Here is an 11,741-nt window from a genome sequence, read left to right on the forward strand (position 1 = left end):
CGTTTCTATTTAACTTTAGATAGGAATAATTGGAGAGTGGTATAAAATGAGAACTCACTGGGTAGACCAGCCACTATGAGATCTGACAAAATCTCTGAAAGTAAGGTCATAGAAAGTCAATCTGGACTTATCGTAGTAATCAGGATAAGAATATTTCTCTCCCCCTCTGATACAGTCTGAATAGTCAATGCATGGTAATCTCCATTGGGTGCACATTTCCACTGATTGACCTCAACTTGACTGCTGTAACACCCTGTCCGTCAGACAGGACAAGATGTCTGTCTGGCAGCACAGATGGAGATGACATCTCCAGTAATGATGATGGGGGGGGGTTGTAGGAGGGTTACATTCACAGGGCCCCGCTGTCTAATTTCAACATCTGCATTAATACCAGAGAGACAACAGATAAAGATCAACGGGTGGGCAACAGGAGGACATCTTTATAATGACATTCATATATTCCAACCTGAGAAATATTAATTTCCCTCTGCACACTTTACCATCTCCCACTAGATGCTCAAGGACATACAAAAAAGCACAACAGGAGAGGTTATGCATTTATCATTCATGACTGCAATGTTTTGAAATTGGTTTATCTGCCTTCAAGCCTCTAAGCAGCAGGGGTCCAGTTGGGCCTTTCCAAACCCTGGGCTTCTGAGGTATACTCAGACAGGTCACATGCTGAGCTACAAAGTGATTGCATACACACATATGGTGAGCTATACTAAACATGGCACCTGCAAAAGCCGTTACACATTTCAGATTCCCATCCAATTTGTTTATTAATATCCTGGCATCTGATTAGTACCAATTTCAGTCAGATATGTGTTTTATATTATGTGCAGAGCAGACCACCAACCAACACACTTGGTTATAATTCTACAAGAAAGCCTATGTTGCGATGCGATTACTTTTTTTATTTTTTTATTTATTTTACCGTTATTTTACCAGGTAAGTTGACTGAGAACACGTTCTCATTTGCAGCAACGACCTGGGGAATAGTTACAGGGGAGAGGGGGATGAATGAGCCAATTGTAAACTGGGGATTATTAGGTGACCGTGATGGTTGAGGGCCAGATTGGGAATTTAGCCAGGACACCGGGGTTAACACCCCTACTCTTACGATAAGTGCCATGGGATCTTTAATGACCTCAGAGAGTCAGGACACCCGTTTAACGTCCCATCCGAAAGACGGCACCCTACACAGAGCAGTGTCCCCAATCACTGCCCTGGGGCATTGGGATCTTTGTTTAGACCAGAGGAAAGAGTGCCTCCTACTGGCCCTCCAACACCACTTCCAGCAGCACCTGGTCTCCCATCCAGGGACTGACCAGGACCAACCCTGCTTAGCTTCAGAAGCAAGCCAGCAGTGGTATGCAGTGGTATGCACTTTGACTTAATATTTAGCAAACCCGTTTTATAGTATTTACAAACAAAATGCATCTTATCAGAAATAGCTGATGGAATATTAGGAAGGGAGGGTGTCTGGTTGGAACTAAAAAGATTAGAACGGTTTAATTATATTCTTGCTCCCCCTAGTGGACAAACCTGTACCTCATCTTACTTTGATAATCTATTTTGTAGTTACTGTTTGCTACTTGCTTGGGGTGTATTCATTACACAGATTCTGTTGCAAAACCATTTGTAACAGAAACCGTTTACTCCAAACGGAATAGGTTTTTCAACGAAAACGAGTTTCTATTGAACAAATTCAGGTAGGTCGCTACCTGATTTGTTCAGTTTGCTCCAGTTTAGTTCAAAAACTGTAAACGGTTTCCATTGAAAGACATGGCTAACCATCCACATTGCTCTGGCCAAACGCCACACCCACTGAGTTGTCAGGAAAATATGCTACAATACAACACCCCAAAGAGAATGTTGAATATACCTTGGGATAATGTATCACCAAGTTCAAATGTGACTGTATTTTACCCCTTGACTGCTATCAAAACTAAACAACCAAAATGTATCCACAACATGTATGAACAATACACCAGACAAGAACAAAGATAAGGAAATATACAGCTCCAGTAAAAAAAAAAAAAAAACTTGCATGCATTGCATTCCTTACCTACCAATTCAGTGGTAGTCTTCTCCATGAAGTGCTCACAGTCTGATGAACATCTCAGTAGTCTCTGTTGAAGGACACTCTCCATAGTTAAACAAGGAACGAACACATCGCATCAATCAACAAATTATATTATTTTCAACTAGTGGCGTTTGTATTTGTAAACATGGAGAATTCATCTTGAGTTTGAAACAGGTCACTCATACGTACCCTTTGCACTGAAGCTTCACATATTTAACACCCTCGTTCTCGATCTCGTTGCGGTCATACTGTAGAAGCCGGTAGTGTTTGTTAGATCAACAAGCAAACCCATTTTAACCTAGAGAATACACAAAACACATGTTGACAGACTACTGTGGTGAATAGAGCACTGATTTATATTTCCCAAAGAGAGACAAAAGACTAGTAAACACATGTCAACATCATGGAAGACATACCTTGAGACGCTTTAAATATTGGGAGAGCATGCTTGGATGAAACCTGTTATCTTCTGGCACATTGGCATCGTACTTGGGGCGCAACAGTTAATTGGCAGGAATTTACCTGGTGAGACAATGAAAAGGTAGAGTGGTCACAGACACCATGAAAAGAATACCACTCGCGCATCTACACTCACTGTCCTGTTTGTCCATACATTATGACATGGTTATTAACCAACTTAGCTACATAAGATAAAACGTATAAGGATCATACTAGGAATTTTTAAAGCAGGATCCCTTTTCACTAATCTAAAACAGATGGAAAGTGACATTTCATGTAATCTGGTTAGCTAATCCTAACTACAAAAACAAAAGACCATTTACAAGGTAGGTCAGGGTCTTCAAATTTGCTGTACACAGCATCTTTCCATTTGTGCCTACCATTTCCCTTGGATCCAAGAAAGAAAGATGCGAGACCAGAATGTACTTTAATGGAGATTTCTCAATGAGTTTGTTAACAGTTGTGAGAATACACTTCTTGCAAGCAATTTTGATGTCCATCAATGTTTGTCCAATTTTCTTCCCTGCGGACAAGTCTCTCACAATTCTTCAAGTAACAAAACCCAAATCGACCTGTGAGGAGTTGATGTGATTGGATGACTGGCTCACATCGACATCAAGAAGTTTTTGAGGGGTCTTTGCTTCTTTCATGAGGTCTGGCTAAATGAATTTGCTCAACAAGCTCTTAAGCAGCTTGAACAAGTCTGTAGAGAGAAATGGCACCATGGACTTATCGGTCTGGTAGTGTGTGAGGAATGGTGTCACTTCTCTGCTCACTGAGTGTGCCCCCCCCCCCCCAACCCCTCTTTTACACTGCTGCTACTCTCTGTTTATCATATATGCATAGTCACTAACTATACATTCATCTACATACTACGTGAATTGGCCCGACCAACCAGTGCCCCTGCACATTGGCTGACCGGGCTATCTGCATTGTGTCCCGACACCCACCACCCCCTCTTTACACTACTGCTACTCTCTGTTCATCATATATGCATAGTCACTTTAACCATATCTACATGTACATACTACCCCAATCAGCCTGACTAACCGGTGTCTGTATGTAGCCCCGCTACTGTATATAGCCTCGCTACTGTTTTTCACTGTCTTTTTACTGTTGCTTTTATTTATTTACTTACCTACTGTTCACCTAATACCTTTTGTGCACTATTGGTTAGAGCCTGTAAGTAAGCATTTCACTGTAAGGTGTACACCTGTTGTATTCGGTGCACATGACAAATAAACTTTGATTTGACAAGATGAAATTCAATTTTGCTGTCATGAGAGGGTCCTTAACGGCCTCCTGAATCACCTCAAAGGACTTTGTGCCTGGATTTGGATATCTCTTCTCTACAGCCTTCACATGTTGCCTTACGGGGTAAAAACTCTAGAGCTCTTTCAAGCATGGGTGCATTTTCAACCCACCGTGTCTTGCGAAACTTAAGTGGCATTGGGGGGATCTGATGATCCAATGATGTTATAGTAGTCCTGACCGTGGGCTGGAGTATCCTTCAGAAATTGGTACATAGCATGCAATACTTTCGACTTTCCACTCGGTTTCTTACACTCCCTTCTGAAATGCTCCATGTACCATATGGAGACCGCAACTGCCATTGTTCATAAGGTGTACATCAAAATCTAGGAGGGACTTCTCAACCTTTGAGCAAAATTACCAATTTACATTTGGTCCATCCATGGAGATTTGAACCATGTTTTTCTTTAGATCTAGATTTTTGGTGCTCTTCTCACATAAACGGACATGAAAGTCACACTGCTATGACTGTTTTTCTGTTAAGGCTCTCAAATTACATAGTCCTCCTCCCCAGTAGACAGTTTTTTTAGACAAGTGCTTGAAATGAGGAGCCAAGCCATGTACGCACACAGCTGGACTTTGCTGCCCCGCATGTGAAGGTCTTGGCTATTGCACTGTCTGGGAACATCGCTGAGAACAGCACACCTAAGAATAAAAAAAACGATTTAAATCAAACACTTATTTCTGTTTCTAGCCTGTGTGTGAACATGTGTGTGCGTGTGTCACAGAGAGAGAATATGAAAACATACATAACATGTCCCTAAAAATAATTTCATGTTACAGGTGACAGTTAATAAACCATGGCACCCACACTTGCGTTCACTACAGTGGAAAGAGTAGTGGCCAAGCCCACAGACTTAAGCGGTGCAGCCTCAGATGCCACAGAGTTCCCCCGGCCTGTGTGCATTGTCCAGGGAGGCAAACAGGTCCACTTGTGCCCTCCCGAACTTGTCCCACAGGTGCTGCACCACCTGGGGATGTAGGCTCCAGTCCCAAGGTGGTGGACCCTCCCTCGAGAGCATATCCGCTGCGACACTCAGGATGTCAGGTACGTGACCAGCTCGTAGAGACGCTAGACAGCCCTGAGCCCAGAGAAGAACCTCCTGTGCTATAAGATTGAGGCGGTGGGACCTCAGTCCACCCTGATGGTTGATGTAAGCCACCACTGTGGTGTTGTTCATTTTCACCAGGACATGTCTTCCTTTCAGATGTGGAAGGAAAGACCACAGGGCCAGCAGTACAGCTCAGAGCTCTAATGTATTGATGTGCCTGCCGCTACAAAGGGGTAGCCAACAGCCGCTGGCCAACCTACCCTAGGTCACACACCCCCCCCAGCCGATCTGGGAAGGTTCTGTGCTGACCAGCTTCCGGCGGCACATGCTCAGCATCTCCACCCCACCTGAGAAAGGAGCGACACCTCAACAATGCCGAGGCCCTGTGCGGTCACCTGCAGCTGGCGGTAACCGTGGCGCTTCGGGTGCAGCCGGTGGGAGTTGAACCACCATTGAAGAGACAAGAGATGGAGCAGGCCCAGGGGAAATCGGCAACAAGGCCGCCGTCAGCAAGCCCAACAGGCGTTGGCAGGTCAGGGCGGATACCACCCTGCCGAAAGTGGTCGAGGCAAGATGGATCGCCTGAAACCTTCCGGTGGGCAGGCGTGCTCTCATGAGGACTGAGTCCAGTTCCATACCTGCGTCCTAATCGAGGCACAAATCAGCCAATCGTCCAGGTATCAACAATCCTTGGGACGTGAGAGGTGCCAGGACAGCGTCCATGCGGGTGCCAAGGAGAGGCCGAATTGAAGAACCATAATTCATAATCCATCCCTTCGAAAGTGAATCAGAGGTACTGCCAATGAGCTGGGTGAACAGAAACATGGAAGTACGCATCCATCAGGTCGGTACCCCTCGAGCATTGTGGACAACACCCAGGGGGACTCCACACCCTCCTCCCACTTTGCCCTTTGAGACCTGGAGAAGCGCAGAAGCCGGGGAGGGTGTGTCAGAGGTCCTGCCGGGGCTTTCCTTTTCTCTGGAGCCCCGAGCACCTGGGTCTCCCAGGCACATCCCTATGGCGGTGACGGTTGACACCGCCACACCTGTCACAAAGGGAAGCCATAAGCTCAGTCAAGCCAACAAGGCCACAGAGCAGAGGGAGAGGCATGTCGTGACCCGCTTGGAGGAATAGGAACCCGGTGAGGGATAAATTACCCAGTATCTCTGCAAACACAGGGGCAGACCCCTGTGGGAAAAAACAGGCAGACAAAAAAAAAACATTAAAAAAAAACATCAACCAGGTAATGGATTTGATTTATTTGTTTTACGCCAATTGCAATATTACCTACCGGTTTAATATCCAAGCAGTAAAAACAGCACCATATGGAGTAGCGCCCTTTAAGGAACCTAAAAGTTAATGTCTCAATGTAGTTTTATACGATACTCACACACTGCAGGGGAAAGAACAAGAAAAAACCCTGCAAGATAATTATCAGAGAACCCGGGAGCAGCATGTTAAAGCAATTCACAAAACACACATAGAACAAGCCAGTCGGCAAGTTGTGTAAGGTAAATTACAGTTTGTGGCAGCAGAGCCACCAATATATGAATGTACACGGAGTCGTAGTATAACGCTAACAAAACACAAGCACAACAAACCACGAGCGGAAGATACAGATCAACCGCGCGCAGCGAGTGGAGCACTCAAGAGGGCCAGCTGCTCCAGGCTGGAAACAGCCAGTGAGTATACTTCCACGCAAGATATTACACTTACCAGTAATTTACCAAGCGAACTTCAGAAAGTTTGTACCTCAAACCATACGGACGTCCGCCGAGAAAATGAAAGAGAATGTGTCGCGGCCATGGGGTCTATCTATAGGGGCGGACCCCAGTCGTGACACAGGTGTACACGGGAGGTAATCTGTAAATCCTCGGATGTATCCCTCCGCCGCGGAGTGATACCAATATATTGGAGTGATCTAATATAGTAAAACATAACACGCTTTCGCCTCTCACCTGCTACAGGTTGTCCTCTTATAGGACAATTCCGCAATCGAGGGGGAAGACTAGTGTGTGAAATTTTGTCCAAGAGTGGCAACTGTAATTTCACAAACCGAGGATGTAACGTTAGCCAAGCAAATCAGTTGAACTTCGATGTGACATTCCCTGGGATATCACCCGTCACCACGGGCTCTCGTGCGCGAATTTTTTGGGGGCCTTGATTTTGTTAGATGTAGGGTCTAACCTAGCCCTTTCGGTCTGAGCCAGAAATTGAGAAAATGTATCCAAATGTAGGTGTTTACTTACGATTGTTCAATGTCCAAATATCAAGGTAATCCTCACAGTTCTCAAAAACCCAATACAATGACCATGAATGAACTACAATCATTCTCCACATTTCTCCTAGTGTATACCCACTCGATTAGCCACCAATCACTCCATTAAAAGGTGGAAACATCTTACCAATCACACCATTCATATGGTGAATGTGGTATCCCACACGCCACATGTGTGGTACGCTATACCGTACTATTTTGCCATTAATTGCAGTCACTTAAAATAACCACTAGGTGGTAGACCAACCCTAAAATTATCCTTCTGTGGATTTTATGGCGGACTACAACCCAAAAAGGTGTATTGTCGCCACCAACTGGACCGGTTAAAAAAAACAAAAAAAACATATGTGATAGGGAAACTAACTTAATCCACCTAAATAAAAATAATACATTGACATTACCAAAACAACAACTTCTTCCTTCTTTCAAATCTCCCATATCAGGCTCTAGAACCTGAGAGGGTGGTACAGCTTGTGACAATATTCCATGTAACTCCTCCGCCGAGAAATCTTTCAGTCCCAGGAGCTGCTCCGCCGCATTTTCAATTATATCCATCTTCCTGGACCTTCTCTCAACCTTGGCAGTGCCATTAATCACCATAGCTATAAATGCCACAAAGTCCACCTTAACCTTTAAAATGCCAGGATCCTGCTGGTGAAAGGCAACCCCTGCAGCCTACAGTGAAGGCCTATTCACCACCATGGACTCTTCAGGAGCACCATTCAAACCCTCAACCCTTTTAACAGCATCTGCATATGAAATGCTCTGGACAGCCCTGACTTTGGCACCTCATTCTCTTTCACCCTTGTCGAGCAATTGAAAGATGTAGCTTCATGGTTCCCACCACAATTGCAACATGTCACATTTTCCTCACTTTTAAAACACATATGATCTTTTCCACAACTTGGACATCTCGGCTTCTCCCTTCTGCAAACACTTGAAACATGACCAAATGCTTTACAATGAATGGTCATGGGATGAATGCTCTGACTCTGTAGTTTGTATAACCAAACTGCACTTGAGTAGACTCTTCACTTTTTACCATTCACCACACAATTCATCCTACGTGCATCAATCATTCCAGGAATATTTTTAATCTCTTCAAAATCGACTTCCCATGAGACGCCAGATATAACCCCATTGAGGGGTGCCCTGTTCCAAAGAGACACAAACGACACTTGAAATGTATCAAATCGGGTGAGACGCAACGAACGTTCCTTCTGATCCGCAGAAGCACAAAAAATCTAAACAAGCCTGCCTCTTGTGGTTTTCACAACCTTCACTTTACCCAGCACCCTCTCCACCAGTTTGGATATCTCAAATGGTTTCTTCAATATTGGTAATCTGCTCAGCTGCTCCTCATTAACTAACCGTACTCCTACTAGATACGAAAGATCATTATCATCACTGTACACTACTTTGCTTCGTTTTCCATTATTTTGGACAATATTCCAGTTCTCCTTGATTCTACCGCCATTAGATTCAGAATTCACTTCATCGACCGCTTCCGCCATCTTTTTCCGTGAACCGGATTCCAAATCATCGTTCATAGTATGTTCTCTATTCCTTGGTAATTTCAGAGAAAACCTGTGATGGAATTCATTGTCCTTGCTGTATCTTCTGCTTACTAGTGTGGTAGGATATTTTTTTAATCATCAAATTGAACAACCGCAACCAAATATGACACAAACAGCTACTGTCAAATGTTGCTACATTAGTTCTTAGCGCACTTAAAACAAAACAGTTAGGTGGAAGCGTTTTAATAAAAATCTAATCAAAACCCTATTTTATTTGTCACGTGTAGACTTAACAGTGAAATGCTTATGTTGACAAATCGTTACTTGAGAAATGAGACCAAGTTGAGACGCTGGACGAGGTGGATAAGGTATAGTAAAGGCAGTTTATTCGGAGGTAAAGATATCTGAGCAAAGCGTGCACGGGCTCGTTCATTTAGCTCAGAAGGAACTAGCAGAAGAGAGTCCCGAAACATGGTGTGCAGTGCATTTTATACAGTGAATGACGTAGGTAGATTCTGGTAGTTCGTGCTCCTGACTGGTCGTTGTAAGTGGAGGATCGTCCCCTCCAGGCTGGTGTCAATGTCCCATTGGTTCTTGGCACTGTTCTTTGTTCTTGGAAACCCAGCCTGAAACAAGGGTGTGTGTGTGTGTGTGTGCATGTGCGTGCTCGTGTAGTGGCATGCCTGCCTGTGTGTTTCTGCAGTTACAAGATGTTGTTGCCGACACCAGCAGCTGGCGCCCGAGGTCAGAGCGCCCCCCGCCTTATCAGTGCTCATGAAAGGTCTGAGTCAGCCATCCGCCCCTGCGTGTGGGTGTGAGGTTAGTATCTGTTAAAGGCAGAACGTGTTCAACTGTGGGGTGTAGCAAGATATTTGCAACAAAGTCTGCTTTAATAAGGAAGGCATTATAACAGTATTATAGCTATGTGTTAAGGTCAATAAAAACAGCATTTATTACACTTACTTATGGGCCCTTCCTAACAATGTAGAGAGAAACGTTTCGAAATAATAGACAAATAATAACAGAAGGAATAAGTGCACAGTGAATAACGATAACTTGGCTATCTATATACAGTACCAGTAAAAAGTTTGGACACGCCTACTCATTCAAGGGTTTTTCTTTATTTTTTACTATTTTCTACATTGTAGAATAATAGTGAATACATCAAAACTATGAAATAACGCATATGGAATCATGTAGTAACCAAAAATGTGTTAAACAAATCAAAAATATATTTTATATATTTGAGATTCTTCAAAGTAGCCTCCCTTTGCCTTGATGACAACTTTGCACCCTCAACCAGCTTCACCCTGAATGCTTTTCCAACAGTCATGAAGGAGTTTCCACATATGCTGAGCACTTGTTGGCTGCTTTTCATTCACTCTGCGGTCCAACTCATCCCAAACCATCTAAATTGGGTTGAGGTTTGGTGATTGTGGAGGCCAGGTAATCTGATGCAGCACTCCATCACTCTCCTTCTTGGTCAAATAGCCCTTACACAGCCTGCAGGTGTGTTTAGGGTCATTGTCCTATTGAAAAACAAATGATTGTCCCACTAAGCGCAAACCAGATGGGATGGCGTATCGCTGCAGAAAAATGTGGTAGCCATGCTGGTTAAATGTGCCTTGAATTCGAAATAAATCACTGACAGTGTCACCAGCAAAGCACCCCCACAACATCCCATCTCCTCCATGTTTCACGGTGGGAACTACACATGCCGAGATCATTCGTTCACCTATTCTGCGTCTCACAAAGACACGGCAGTTGGAACCAAAAATCTCTAATTTGGACTCATCAGACCAAAGGACAGATTTCTACCGGTCTAATGGCCCAACAAGTCTCTTCTTATTATTGATGTCCTTTAGTAGTGGTTTCTTTGCAGTAATTCAACCATAAAGGCCTGATTCCTTTGAACAGTTGATGTTGAGATGTATCTATTACTTGAACTTTGTGAAGCATTTATTTGGGCTGCAATCTGAGGTGCAGTTATTTCTAAATAACTTATCCTCTGCAGTAGAGGTAACTCTGGGTATTTCTTTCCTGTGGCTGTGCTAATGAGAGACAGTTTCATCATAGCGCTTGATGGTTTTTGCGACTGCACTTGAAGAAACTTTAAAAGTTCTTGAAATTTTCCGGATTGACTGACCTTCTGTCTTAAAGTAATGATGGACTGTTATTTCGCTTTGCTTATTTGAGCTGTCCTTTCCATAATATGGACTTGGTCTTTTACCAAATAGGGCTATCTTCTGTATATCACACCTAACTTGTCACAACACAACTGATTGTCTCAAAGACATTGACAAGGAAAGAAATTCCACAAATTAGCTTTTTCCACTCACACCTGTAAATTGAAATGCATTCCAGGTGACTACCTCATGAAGCTGGTTGAGAGACTGCCAAGAGTGTGCAAAGCTGTCATTAAGGCAAAGGGTGGCTACTTTGAAGAATCTCAAATTTAAAATATATTTTGATTTGTTTAACCCTTTTTTGGTTACTACATCATGCCATATGTGTTATATCATAGTTTTTATGTCTTCACTATTATTCTACAATGTAGAAAATCATAAAAATAAAGAAAAACCCTGGAATGTGTAGGTGTGTTCAAACTTTTGACTGGTACTGTACATGGGGTACCAGTACAGAGTCAATGTGCAGGGGTATAAGGTAATTAAAGGTAGATATGTACATATAGGTATATGTAACAGTATAACTTTACGTCCGTCCCCTCGCGAACCAGGGACCCTCTGCACACATCAACAACTGACACCCACGAAGCGTCGTTACCCATCGCTCCACAAAAGCCAGGGCCCTTGCAGAGCAAGGGGAACCACTACTTCAAGTCTCAGAGCAAGTGACGTCACCGACTGAAAGGCTGCTAGCGCGCACCACCACTACCTAGCTAGCCATTTCACATCGGTTACATTCACCCCCCTTTCCGCAGCAACCAGTGATCCAGGTCAACAGCATCAATGTAACAGTATAACTTTATGGCTTCCCCTCGCCCCGACGCGAACCAGGGACCCTCTGCACACAT

At 43.8% G+C, this 11,741-nt stretch overlaps 1 pseudogene; it reads right to left on the reverse strand.

Moving 5' to 3' along the window:
* The window catches only part of LOC139555847 (mRNA-capping enzyme-like), a 143,060-nt pseudogene extending 135,270 nt beyond the window's left edge, over window positions 1-7,790 (reverse strand).
* Window positions 7,791-11,741: the final 3,951 nt, after the last annotated feature.

This window comes from Salvelinus alpinus, chromosome 27 (assembly GCF_045679555.1).
Source record: "Salvelinus alpinus chromosome 27, SLU_Salpinus.1, whole genome shotgun sequence".
NCBI lineage: Eukaryota > Metazoa > Chordata > Actinopteri > Salmoniformes > Salmonidae > Salvelinus > Salvelinus alpinus.